This window comes from Neopsephotus bourkii, unplaced genomic scaffold (assembly GCF_033783945.1).
Source record: "Neopsephotus bourkii isolate Nb327-2 ecotype Australia unplaced genomic scaffold, CSIRO-AGI_Nbou_v1 NB_659, whole genome shotgun sequence".
Lineage (NCBI taxonomy): Eukaryota > Metazoa > Chordata > Aves > Psittaciformes > Psittacidae > Neopsephotus > Neopsephotus bourkii.
Window position 1 is genome coordinate 9,795,392 of NW_026901158.1, and position 14,171 is coordinate 9,809,562.

Consider the following 14,171-nt stretch of genomic DNA (forward strand, 5'->3'; position numbering starts at 1 on the left):
CCCTACTGGGACATTTCCTAAGGGTTCACTTAAATGTTTTTAAACCTGGAGGATGAGGTAATTCAAAGCTAAATGCATAGCCCACACTCGAAGGTGGCTCACTAGGTACAACTCTCAAGCAAAGCAAACAGAAGCTGATCTGACATGGCACACTGCTCCATCCCTGGATCCTTGCAAGAGATGGCCAGGCAAAGCCATGGCTGAGGTGATCCCAGGCTGGAGACAGTCCCACTTCTAGCAGGAGGTCAGGCTGAAGACCCCCACACATTTTCCAACCAGTTATTTCCATCATCTGTGACAGCAGATGAGAATAATTATTGCCAAAAGTTTTATAAAAGACTAATATTGAGTTTCTCTGAAGAAATCTTTCTAGAGTCTATCAAAGGCTTGGTTAAAGATGTCAGCACTGACACAATCAGTGTCTGTATGGACAGGGATACTGGAGTACCAGTCTCTGTGCCTTCATGAATTACACAGGTCTCAAACAGGGTCAGTGCACTCCCTCACGCTGTCCTTGCACAAATTAACATCCACCATAAGCAGTTTCTTCTTGGTGTTTAACTTCAGCTGAGCATTCAAACACAAAAGCTTCCAATAATTCCAAGAATACAGGTAAAAAGCAAGGCAGCCAATAGCTCTCTCGACATTAGAAGCAATGAGAAAAATCATTTCCCACTTTAAGTCTTTACTCTAGGGAGGCCTCAGAGGCACTGCTGCTATTTGGTGTCCTTCCAGTGCTGGGAGGAGGCCAGAAAATGCTGTAGCAGACTGAACCACATCTAATCCCTGGTGGGTTCAGTCCTCAGAATGGAGGCAGCATGTTGTCTACATGAGGTGCTCTGGCTGGAGGGTGATGGGGTAGCAGAATCAGGCACTGAGATTGAAGAGGGTCGTGGGCCACCAGAGGGAACTGCCACCAGTGCTGTTCCTCCCAACTCTGCCCATGGCACTTGTAAAGCCCCATTCAGCTCATCCCAAAACATGGAAGAAAATATGAGATTGCTGCCAGCTGCACATGTAGAATGGATGGAATCAAGCTGATGGAAAAGGGAAGGACCCTTTGGGAAGTTGGGTTGTTTGAGTAATACCCATGGCAAATGCAAAACACATGCACTTAAAAACAGAGCTCATGAGATGAATTTGCAGCATTGAGACCCTTGTCCAGGGCAACAAGGAGGGAGCTCACAGCACAGCTAGCTCTGCTGAATCACAGTGCACATGGCCAACACCTCACCCCAAACAACAGCATGGTGTTGAAGGCTCACGCTGCATGTGTTCTCACAAGCAGCCCCAGCTCAGCTCCACTAGAAACACAGAACTGGCAGATAAACATCCCAGGAAGGTCACATTACCCAGCATGAAGATGTGAGAGCTTGTCAGGAACAGCAGAAACAGCCTGAGCTTAGTGAAAAGCACCCATTATAGGATGATTTTCGTATCAGTGGATTGCAATACTCCAGCTATTCCTGCTACAGCATATTACTGTTTGTACTTTACCTTTGGACAGGCAGAAACAGAGAAGCACAAGTAAAATAACAGCAGGGATACATATGGACAAAAAAAACTGACTCGTGGCTAGTTTAGCTCTCTGTAAGAAGGCAACATGAAGACTGATGCCACTACCAAAGGATACATGCAACAAAAACATGCTCAGATTCATAGAATCACAGAACCAACCAGGCTGGAAAAGCCCTTTAATCCCATCCAGTCCAACCCTTACCCCAGCACTGCCAAGGCCACCACTAACCCATGGCACCGAGGCCTCGTCTCCACGCTGTGTGAACACTTGCAGGGACGGTGCCTGCAGCCCTGCCCTGGGCAGCCTGTTCCAATGCCTGAGCACCCTCTGGGGCAGGAGTTGTTCCTCAGCTCCATCTAACCCTGCCCTGGTGCAGCTTGAGGCCGGTTCCTCTTGTCCCATCCCTTGCTCCTTGGGAGCAGAGCCCAGCCCCTCCTGGCTCCATCCTCCTGTCAGGCAGTTGTAGGGAGCCATCAGGTCCCCCCTGAGCCTTCTCTTCTCCAGACTGAACCCCCCAGGTTCCTCAGCCCTTCCCCATCACACTTGGGCTCCAGGCCCTGCACCAGCTCCATTGCCCTTCTCTGGCCCCGCTCCAGCACCTCAATGTCTCTCTTACAGTGGGGGGCCCAGAACTGAATTCTCATCCTTCAAGGAAAAGCTGCAGACACCATGTGCTCTGCAGGCTCTGTCTCTGTAATTGCTCATTCTTCAGCAGCTCTTCATTACTGATGGGTGGGACGTTTTTACACCTTAAATGTTATTCCCAGAGAAACTGAACTTCACTTCTCATTTTCACTGCAGAAATTCATCTGGTTGGAAGAAAATACCCCACCCTATCCTTCTGGCCTCCAAACTGCAGCTGGCAGGCTCAGGACATAGGACAGTCCTGGGGAAGAAACACAACTGTTTGCTTTGTTTGTCTGTCCCTCCTCTTGTGCTCTGCCCTCCCTTCCATCCCTCATGGCATGTAGGAGCTGATCATCTCCTATCATCTCCTGACAGGAGCTGACTTGTTTCAGGTTCATCAGGCACCAGAGCTCTGCACTGCAGATCCTCACAGACAGATTTGGGCACAGTACCCAAGCATCAAGAAGGGGAAGTCAAATCAGGTCAGGAGAGCATCATCCATGCTGGGAGCCCTTCCAAGCAAACACCCAGAGAGCTGCTGCATTAGGAGCGGACAGGCCCAACATCCAAATTTTGGAACAGCTCCACCCAGTTTAATTCCTTGGTCATGCATTCTGCAAGCATTAGTTCTGAGTGGGCTGGGGCTTCAGCAGCTCCATACTTGAAGCTTCATGGACAAAACAAGGTTTAGGCAGCGCTCTTCAGGGTACAGATCATCACCTCCCATGTGTACGCACCGCTCAACCCAACCAGTGGCCTTTAGACACACAGCCCATGACCAGACCCAGCAGGATCCCATCCAGGAGCAGAATGAGATGGTTGAGCTGCTACAGCAAATATACCAGTTCACTGCAGTCTATCAGAGCAGCAAGTATTTTACCAGCCCCTTTCATTAAAACAAAGATCCTGGAATTACTAGCCAGTGAGTAAGGGCATGCAACAAAAGCAATTTACTTCACAGCTATCTAGGGAATAAAATAACACAATATAGAAAGCAGGTATTTTAATTTGCATTGTACTACACACTAAAGCGTATAGGCCTGACAGAACCACAGACTGGTTTGGGTTGGAAGGGACCTTAAAGCTCCTCCAGCTCCAACCCCTGCCACGGGCAGGGACCCCTTCCACTGGAGCAACTTGCTCCAAGCCCCTGTGCCCAACCTGGCCTTGAACACTGCCAGGGATGGGGCAGCCACAGCTTCTCTGGGCACCCTGTGCCAGCGCCTCAGCACCCTCACAGGGAAGAGCTTCTGCCTAAGAGCTCAGCTCAGTCTCCCCTCTTTCAGCTTTAAGTTTGACAAGGCTCTAGATACCCATCTAGTTTTCCACTTAGGTGTGCTTGACTTTGCACCTCTACAAAACACCTGTGTGAAGTTATTCATTGTAAAGAGCTTCTGATAAACATGAAGATTGCTTTATTGAGAAATATAAAGGAATGCTTTAGCAGGAGGAAAAAGAAATTCCACCAAGCCTGCGCTCACCTCCAAGATTTGCTTTCAACTATTGGTTTCAGAAAGCAAGCTCACAGAATGAGGCTCTGCTACTAGCAGAAGAACACTGCTGTGCAGTGGTAGGAGGTTTTAACACATCTTGCTTTACCCATTCCCATCTCTAAGTTGCATAAAAGGTTGGTGGATTTCAAGTTTTCCCTGCCTGGTCTGACGCCAATTTCTATTTTTAGTTTTTTAAGAAGAGCTTGGGAACAAGTGGCTCCTATTTCCATAATCAATATTAGTAAAATTCCCTCCTCCCCCCAATTCGGTTTTGCATAACTAACACCTTCTTGATGTGGAAGAAGTAATTTTAGGCGCAAGGAGTTCCTGGCATCAGGAAGGTGCCTTTTACCTGGCCTGTGAGAATGGGCTGTACTTTCAAACTACTGGCAGCAGAAGCTTTTAGGCACACTGTGCTGGGAATACCACCCAGCATCACCTTAGAACAGCTTTGCTTAATTTTCAGCATTCCTAAATGAGGATTGTACTTATTTTGGAAGAAGCCTTTCCATTAAGGACACCTGAACTCAGGTGCCATCAAGAGAAATGGAAAACAGCAGTAAGAGGGACCAGAGACCGGTGGGACCCTCTGCAGCAGGACATTAACATCAAGTCCTCCCTGCTCTGAATGTTCTTATGTATCAACAGAAAAAAAATATCAATTCTACATAAATTCCTTTGCTGAAGCCAGCAGAAAAACGTCTGTGGAATTAAGATGAGAGCCTTCGTTGCCTGGGCTTATCCCAACACCACACACACTAAAGAGAGAAACAGAGCTAAGGAAAGATGAAATACTTCCTTGCTATCTCCTGTTGCTGTCCAAGCAACAGGACGCAGCACTTGAGATCATCCCTTGGTATTCTTTACATCCAGAAAGCTCATGTTGGAACAAAAGCTGCCCCCCAGACAGATGCTTTCACAGTCTCTAGTGTTCTGTATGTGCCATGAGGACACTGGGCATGTGACTTGCGTGTTAAAGCTTTCTGGCTCACCAGTCTAAGCTGAGATTCTTTCCCTGCAAAACACACTGCATGATCTCATCTGCAAGCAATCAGCCTGAGAAATCAGCTTGTTAAAGGAAGCTTCTAGGAAAGGAGAGATGTCTCTGGAGACTTTGGGGGCCTATATAAATTTTAAGCAGTTTGTTAAACCCCAGCTGCTCTTCTCCCCATTGGGGTCACACAACCAAGAAGCCATTTCTCCTCCCACACAGCTCCAGACAGGAGCACACTTTGCCAGCACCTAACTGCAGCATCACGTTTTCGTTCCCCACAGCCTGAAAGCACTCACATTTTCACACAAACTCATTTTAAGCAGGCGCTGGAAGAAGTGCAAGAACAAACTCAGAGCTGCAAAGGTTGAGGAACAGCCGGAAAAGCAATCCATTAAACACACAGCAGCGGGGACCTGCATGTGTAAGAGTATTTTCTTCATGGCTGGAGATGTATTTCAGCATTTCCTTGTAATTATCACTTGAACCCTATCTGCACCCAAAGAGAGAACTAACCAGTACAACAGGAGCTCTGAAGAAAGTAAGGGAACAATAAGCTCCTTTGAAAGCCAGCTTTACCCTGAGATTGCTTAAAAGGGATGTCACAGGATTTTACCCAAGTTTCTGGTGATGCTGCAGCAGCATCCAGAAGCCTCCCCATGCTACTTCCCCACAAAGCTGGTGAAAACCATGGGGAAGTGTGAGTGCTGTAGAGAGTGCAGGAAATGAAGTGCAGTATTTAATACCCAGACAACACTGTTGTTCTCTGCAGGGCCAGCTGCACCTTGCTCCTTTAGGAGTACTGTGATGAGTAGAACAAGCAATACCACTCTTGTGCCTGCAAACTCAATCACATTTACATCCCCTGAGCATTCAGAAGGGATACCAGCACTCCTGCCCCCCAAAAAGGAAGATCAGATCCTGATCCTGCCTGCCTTCCCTTTCTCCCACGCAAGCTGTCGCATGCTGCACTAGCTGCTCTCAACAGCATCTCCCAGGCAACCTTTTCTCAGCTGCCCCTAGTTGGTCATTCAAGTACTGTGAAAGGCTTCCCTTAAAATTCTTGCATAGGAATCACTGTTTAACATTCAACACACAGCACAGTGGGAAGACAAAAACTCTAGCCTGCCTCTAGCAAAAGAGATTGGGAGGACTGAACCCTTGGCTCTTCCCAGCCATGGATTATTCCAAGTGAAGGGGTTATTCACCACTTCCAGCACCCATTTTCAGCTCAACTTGCAAAAGTAACTTACAAAACAGGCTTGGAGCAAGCTGCTCCAGTGGAAGGTGTCCCTGCCCATGGCAGGGGGTTGGAACTGGATGAGCATTAAGGTCCCTTCCAACACAAACCATTCTATGATCAGCATAGACAGGCAATACACTGATCACCATGGGAGAAGAGGATCACGTTAACCACACCGGGTTCTCCCTTGATTTCCATCTTTACTAAAGCTATGTACTACTTTTAAAAAACAGTTCCCACACCTCTTGAACTCACTATGAGAATCATGAAGGGCTTTGCCTGTAAAATGCAGAACGACGGAGGCATGGTGGAACTGTTTTGGTGGCACCTTCTAGCTCCATATGTGACTCTGCATCTCACAGCAATTTGAAATGTTGCCCTAAAGCAGCTTTTTGCTCTCTGTGTCTTTAAGAAACACATAGCTCTGTTCAACTGCAAACGTTCAGGCTAAACAACATAGAAGAAAAAAAAAGTCTCCTTTAAGGTTTTTACTCCCAAGCCAAGCTCCTAATTTTACTAGATTAAGAGCAGACACCCCCCCAAACACAAGTCAACTGCTAAAAACAAGGTACAGGGCAACAGCCCCCAAAACCCTGGGAAGCCACAGCTCAGAAAATGCAAAGCATAAAGGGAGGGAATAATATTGCAGGGCTCAGCTGCCATCTCCTAATGGTGTTGCTTCTCAAGCAAATCATGAGGAGGGAGCAGCAGAAGGAGACTTTCCAGCTCAAGTTCCAGCTCTTCTTAAAAATCAGTTTATAAGCACTAAAATAAACAGAGTAAGAACAACTGTGCAGGAACTGGGGACCTGCAGAAACAGCTGCAGTGTAAGAGCAGCTCGGGCAACGTCTGGCAAACAGCAGCAGATACAAGGGGCCCAAGGGGACAGCAGGACATTAGGGGAATGAAATGGTGAATGTCACCACCAGGCTTATCAAGAAACTACCTAAAGCTGATCCAGCCAGGGCATGCAGGCAGAAGCAGTGCTCCCAACTGGTGCTGTTTACCACTGCGGTGGGTATTTACTCCCTGTTGGATTCACCTCACTCCCAAATTCCTCTTTTCCCAGATGCCCAGGGCTGTCCCACACCATCACCACAGTGGGCACACTGCTCTTTGCCTGGTCTCCCACTCAGTAGGGCTCTAGCCTGTCCCTCTGTTACCCAAAAGCCTTCTCATGGGACACTGCTGGTCCCCCTCAGGCACAGACCCCCACTGCAGCCAAACTCCCCAGGGAACAGCCACCAAGGGAAGGAAGGGCAGGAAACCCAAGCAGAGCACTCCAAGACACCAGTTCTTGACCATTTCACCTGGATGGACACCTTCAGAACAGCAGCCAAGTACCCACATCAGATGGTGCAGAACTGCAGCAGCAAGCAGAAGAAAAGCCACCCAGTCCTACTGCCATTGCACCATTGGGCTCCAGCCCAGAGAGCTTCCCCAGTGGCCAAACCCTGGGGAGTTTTCTGATGCCTTCTCAATGACTATTTAGAGCTGAAAGATCTGTATCTTCACTCAGTGTTACTCAAGGAGCTACCTCAAGCCTCAACAAGACAGCCACATGCTACCCTCCTTTGCTGCAAAGTTGACAGCTTTCAATTACACCCAGTTCAGTTGCTCTTGGCTCTTGGTCCCTCACCACAGCCTTGCGCTGCCCATGGCCAGGCTTGTCGCTGGGCACAAAAACCAAACTCATTAAAGATGCAGCAAATAAAAGTCTTCCTGGAGAGAAAATTGAATGAGGAAGATGAAAACTCCTGGGAAAGCTAAGGAGGCAGCGCTGAGGAAGGAGACAGATCACCTGGGTGATTCCCATGGGGTGGAAAAGGACAGAACACCAAGGGGTCTTACTTCCAAAAGCTGAAGATGCTGCAGTCTCCAGCATCAACCAACCAGTAGCAGGCAACTACAACCATCAGAAGACCACAACTTGCCAACAGCAAAAGTAAGCTCACACACCCTGACATCTGCCCAGGGGACAGCACACACCTGCCTAACAGATTTCAGTCGTCTTCAAATACAATTACTTTCCTCAATTATACTCCAGAGGCCAGAGCTTAGAGCACAGCAAGCCCCAGGTGGCAGAGTGGGTAATCCACAGAGAGCTCCTTCTTCCCACAGCGACATTACCCACACACCAGCAGGTTAAATGGGAATTGAAGCCTCTCTAATGGTATGGTCCACAGGGAGAAGGTAGGAGCAGCTGATGGAAGAGCTGTGAGGCCTCTGAACACACACCCCACTGCAGAGCTGCTGCTGCTTTTTCTGTTTTAAAGGCAACTGAAGAGCAAAGCAAGAGCTCAGCATTTTAAACTGGAGCGTTTCAGAGTGCTGGTTTATCTTTTGACTTCAAAAGAAGAGAAATTAAGTGACACGAAATCTCAGTCAGTCCCTCAGAACATTTTGCTCCCAACAAAGCAAATCACCCTGAGCTCCCCTTGATCACTTTTTCTTTCCTCTCCCCTTTGGCTTACAGGATTCCACTAGAAGAGATGACACAAAGTAGCCTTGGATCCTCATATTTTATCCTCTCCCAGTCCCCCCACTCCTCAACTAAGGAACATTTAGAAGCCAAGCAAGCCAAAGAAACAGAAAGCCAGCACATCCAGCACGAAAAGGAAGAAAAGCACCAAGCAAGAAATTGGAGTAATATTAACCAGAAAAGGCCAAAATAAAAGTTTAAAAGCAGTTTTCCTGTGGACATCTGATTAGGAATATAAAGGCTCGTTCTTTCATAAAAGGGGAGAAAAATCCCAAACAAATGAGCGCACCAGCCAACACGAGGGTCTGACTCTCAAGCTGGAGGAAAACTGGACCTCAGGACCTGAGCACAACTAACACCATAAGCAGTGAAGTTTACTCCCTCCTGCCTGCTTCCTCCTACTTCTCACAGTCCCAGCAGCTGCTGGTAGGACCACAAAGAACACAGAATCAACCAGGATGGAAAAGACCTGTGCAAGATCAAACCCAAGCACTGCCATGGCCACCACTAACCCATGGGACTGAGGCCTCGTCTCCACGCTGTGTGAACACTTGCAGGGACGGTGACTCCAGCCCTGCCCTGGGCAGCCTGTTCCAGTGCCAAGAGCTCACCCAGAACAAGGCGGCTCCGTGCATTCGCTGCTGCCCGGGCCTGGGCCGTGCCCCGCTGCAAGGGACAGCGATGCCGGTGGAGAGCAGGAGGCACGATCGGCATCGCCGTGACTCCACCTGCGGAGAGACCTCCCCGGCAGCAGAGGTGCCGGAGCCTTGAAAGGCCCAACGAAGTCAGCACCGCCGGTACCGGTCAGCGGAGCGGTGCCTGCCCTCGCACACCGAGCAGCGTTCAACAGGTCCGCGGGCTCCGCGCACACACACACAGCCCCCGAGCACACCCGACCCTCCGCGGCCCAGCACAACGCGGGTCCTGCGGGACCCCTCCTCCGCGAGCGGCCTCGGCCCGCAGGGTCCCCGCCGAGCGCTCCCCGCTCGGGTCGCCAGCGCGCACCGGGCACCGCCAGCCCCGCCGCGGTACCCGACCGGCGCCCGGGAGCGGCCCCGAGCTCCTCCCGCTCTTGCGGCCCGCGGGCACCCGGCGGGCGGGGCGGGGCCGGCGCCCCGGGCAGCGCCTCCCCCGGTGGAGGCGGCGGGCGGAGGGGGGGACCGGGCTAGGCCGGGCGAGGCGCGGCGCTTACCTGAGAGAGCGGGCGGCAGCGGCGGGCGGCAGCGCGGACCCCTTCCGGCCGCCGGGCGGGCGAGGGCGGGGGCGGCGGCGGCCTCGCCGCTCTTAAAGCGACAGCGCTCCGGGGGCACGGAGGGAGGCGTCGCTATGGCAACGCGGCGCGGAGGGAAGGAGCGTGGCCTGTGCTCAGCGCCGTGTCCTGCGGATGGCCCGGGGCTCCGCCGTGTCCCCGAGCTTCCCGTGTGCCTCAGGGCTGGGCTGCCATGTGCCCGTGTTCCTCAGGGCTGTGCCACCATGTCCCCATGTGTCTCAAGGTTGTGCCACCATGTCCCCGTGTGCCTCATGGCCCCGCCATGTCCCTCTGTATTCGGGACTGAGTCATGTTCCTGTAACCCCACAGGTACCTCAGGGCTGTGCCTCTCCATCCCCATGTGCCTCACGGCCCCGCCATGTTCCCAGGTTACCTCATGTACCTCAGGCCCTGCCCTGTCCCACCGTTCCCCCGCACACCCCAGGCACTGCCATGTTCCTGGGCCACCCCTGCACCCCTGCTGCTCCTCAGTCACTGCCTGCCCCAGGACACCCCCATAGCCCCAGGGTCCCATCCTGCTGTGCTGCCAGTCCCAAAGCGCCATCCCAAAGCTGTGATGGTGCTTGGTGGTGCCGGGCTGGCACATGGTGCTGGTGGCCATGCACAGGGGCTCCATGGCAATGGCCTATCCCACACACGCCTCTTTGTAACACCCTTGGCATCGTCTCAGCCGGTTGTGAGGCACTGGCACAGGCTGCCCAAGGCAGTGCTGGAGTCACCGGTCCTGCAGGGGTTTCAAAGATGGGCAGATGTGGCCCTCAGTGCCATGGCTCAGTGGTGGCCTTGGCAGTGCTGGGGAGGGGTTGGACTCAACCATCCTGAAGGGTTTTTCCAACCTAAACCATTCTGTGACTCGATGATTCTGCTTTTTACAGCGATGCCAATGGAGATGGACCCTTCCCTGGGGCTGCCCGGGCACTTGGCCACAAACAAGCTGAAGGAAGCAAAAGCAAGTGGGAAACTCCCCCAAGCAGGAGAAGGAAAGGAAGGAAAACACTGGTTACCAGGGAAAGGTTGTTCCAGAGGAGACTTTCAATACATCAGGTGAAAACAGAGCCAAAACCTTGGCCTGGTGACCAGAGTGACAGTCTCTGAGTGTAAAGTACATGGGCTCTGTGAAGTCTCGTTTATGAGCAAACAGCAGTGAGGAGCATGGCTTTGCTCTGGGAAGCAGAACCCTGGCTGTCAGTGTAATCCCCTGCTCCTTATCGACAACCTTTCTGCCTCCCATAAGGAATTTTCACTCTTTTTTTGCCATGGGGGTGAACACAAATCAGTTTCATGGCTTTCAGCTTGCTGAGTGGCTTTCAGCTTGCTGAGTGGCTTTCTAACGCCAAAAGGCAAGGAGAGATGCAGACCTCGGTATGTGTTCACTAGGCTGCTCATTGATTTATTGATTTCTTATTGTTTCCCTTGACTTTTGTCTTCATTCTAAGCCTTCTTTACAGCGGTCTTTTCAGGCTCCCCCTTTTTTCAGGCAGCCGGTTGTGCACTGGAGCAGTGCAGCAGGTAATACCCAGGGGAGGCAGTGCAGCAAAGAAAACATTGCCGTGTTTTTCCCCATTACACTCCCGACACATCCTCAGTCCAGCTCGGAGAGAGCCCGGGGGTGAAAAACACACCCAGTGAAACCAGCTGTGTTTATGATTCCCTGGCACGCCTCCGCAGGGAGCAGCATCCGTGCCCTTGTGTTGCAGGGAGGGGGAGAGGTGCTGGCTCCGGGAGTCAAAAACCTGCCACAGAGCTGTTATGGACCATCCTCTGCAGCTCCCTCCGCAGAACTCCTGAGCCCTGGGTCAAGTGCTCATGTTGTAGGACCAGGGAAACACGGCTCATTTGAGGAGCCCCTTTGGAGTCCTGCATCTCCCAGCGTGCCTGGTCCCGTAGAACACCTCTGTAGTGCTAAATGCAGCAGCTCCTGGGGATGCTGCTGGGTACAGGAATGTGATCAAGAGTAACAACAAGCTGCCAGAATGGTCCCTGGCCTGGGTTTGGGGTCGTGCATCTGCCTTGCTCCGCAGGGACTGTTCCAGGCTGGGAACGTGGTGGGCATGTCCAAGGGCTGCTCCCAGTGCACATCTGGATGCTGTTTGCTTGAAAGCCAAGAGATTGATTGTCAGGGATGTGAGCTGGAGCAAAGGACTCTGTGCCCAGTGGCAGGACTGGGGGACTGTGGAGCAGAAGAGTGATGGGGCTGAGGTGGCCTGAGGAGGCTTGGATAAAGAAAGAGGTTGAGGGGAGGCGTGCCATGAGGAGAAGGGGCAGGGGCTGTAGCATGGATCAGGAAGGCTCTGGAGCATGCACAATGGAAGCGCTGGGAGAGGAAGGAGTGAGACAGGCTCTGGCCCAAGGACTGCAGGTGAGAGTGGAGGCCGCTGGGGCAATAGAGCCGGGGTGCAAGGGGCTCCCCCCGCAGAAAAGGCAGCTGCTAGCAGGAGCCACAAGCCTTGTGCAGAGCTGGGAATGCAGGACTGGGTCCTGACATGTCCCTGCTACAGAGCCTGTCTGGATACGCTGCTCTGCCGATCGTGGTGGGGCACAGACACATGATCTCTGCAGGGCACTGCATGGCTCAAAGCCATCCTGCTGGGCTGCCTCCTCACCTGGTACACAGAGCCCTAACCTGCCCTGGTGATGGGTAGGGCTGGGTGACAGCACTCCCAGCACCATGCTGTGGAGCAGGGACATGCACTCCTAGGAGTGACCTTCACTCCTGCCCTCGGCCTGGGCTGGTCCTGTCCGTCTCACACTGTGCCAAAAGCGATGTTGGAACAAACAGGAATGTTAGAGACTGGAGCAGGGGCTCACCATGACATGAAACTCCAGACTTCACACAACACCCTTCTTGTGACAGTCCTCCTTGTATTTAGCTCATTCAAGTTACCAGGTCTGAAGTGAATTTACAATGGTTACATTGGGTTAAGCTGCCAGTATCTGGCTTGGAAGTTGCTTGGTGGCAGCCTCTGTTACGCTTGCGTTACTGTACACCTCAGCTCACCATCCTGTGCTGTGTGGAACAATGAAACCTCTCACCTGTAACTCACCTCATCACTCAGCGATGGGGGTTTATATTTAAGGTGTCTGTATCTATTTTGCTGTTTCCCCACCACGTCGGCTCTCTGCAAGTCACTGACAGCATCCTCGGCACTGCTGTGTGCGCCACTGCAGCTTCGTGCCTGGATGGCTGAGGCACTGGAGGCCGCTCTCTGCCTTGTGCGTGCTGCTTTGCTTCTGTCTCCGCTGCCCTCCCGTGGTGTCTTTGGGATATGCTGGGCTTTCGGGAAGCTCCTGCTCACCAAGCTTGCAATCAACTGAAGGGTTTCATCACCGACACCGTTGTTAAAAGATCTTTTTCTTTTCAACAGTTTACAATTCCAGCAATTCAAGACTTTACATTCAGTTATTCCTTCTGATTGCATGTTTTCCCTTCCCCATGATTGAGTGTTTTCCCTGCCTACACAAAGGATGCGGAGCCCCTCTGAAAGGCTCATCCTGGACCACCACTCACAGAAGTCCTGTCCCAGCTGCTCCTTACTCCATGCACATGGACAGATTGCTCCTTTGGAGTTTTTTCCCAGTAGAAATGAAGCAGCTAAATTCTGTTGGTGATTCAGCTTTTTCAGCTGCATGCTTTTGAGATAAGCAGGTCTGTTTGGGATTGCTGTGGGCTACAGCTCCCTGCTCCTCTCTGTTTTGGCCTGCAGTGCTGTGCTTGGCTGTTCCACACCTCTTCTGCAATCACTGCATGTGCGATCCAGCTTCCTTCCAGCCCTAGGTCACGTGCGGCCGCTTTAGGTCATTACAAAGCATCTGAGTTCTGCTCTTATCAGGGCCTGAGGAACTAATTGCTGCTGCCATGAGCAGACCTGCTTTCTGAGACACCTATCTCAGTGCACAGCTATGTGAGGCACACCAGCTGTCTGTCATCATGTGGCATGAGAAAGATCTCAAGTCCCAGGTTGAAGAGGTGGGCCAAGGAGGTGGTGAAATCTCCATGCTTGGAGATGTTAAAGTTGGGTTGGACACAGCCTTGAGCAACCCAGTAAAAGTCTGAAGTTGTTTTGCAGAGCAGAAGGTTGGATGGAGACCCAAAGGCAAAGCAGGGGGCTTGCAAAGGCATAGAGTGGCCTTTGGGACTGACCTTCATGGGGGGGAGCCCTGCTACCCGAGGTACATTAGTCCAGAGCATGGCTTGGAGAACGTTTTCCAGGTGTCCTTTCCCCAGGCAGACTCTTCCCAGGGTGCTGGGCTGGGAAAATCCCAGGCAGACTTACTCAGACTTTCCTCGGATGCCTAAATTAGGGCAGCTGAATTGCAGCCTTGGGGGCGGCTGATAAAACAGCCCCGGAAATTCAACAAGCTCAAAATATCCACTGGAAATCCTGGACCCTGTGTTTCCAGCAAGGAGCCATGAGTGGCTCTTTGGAATAAGCCCTGTGGCTGGGAAAGGAGCAGAAGCTGGTCCTGAGACAGATTTCTTTATTCTGAACTCATGCAGCCTGCTTGTATCTGACCAGCTGCAGCAGACACCATCCCATTCACTCTG

The 14,171-nt window shown here is 51.8% G+C and overlaps 1 protein-coding gene across 1 annotated transcript in view; it reads right to left on the minus strand.

Moving 5' to 3' along the window:
- The window catches only part of LOC133212013 (discoidin domain-containing receptor 2-like), a 60,062-nt gene extending 50,441 nt beyond the window's left edge, over nucleotides 1–9,621 (minus strand). Inside the window, exon 1 of the mRNA XM_061353000.1 lies at nucleotides 9,548–9,621. The gene's annotated coding sequence lies outside the window, so the exon portion shown is untranslated. The remainder of the gene's footprint in view (nucleotides 1–9,547) is intronic.
- Nucleotides 9,622–14,171: the final 4,550 nt, after the last annotated feature.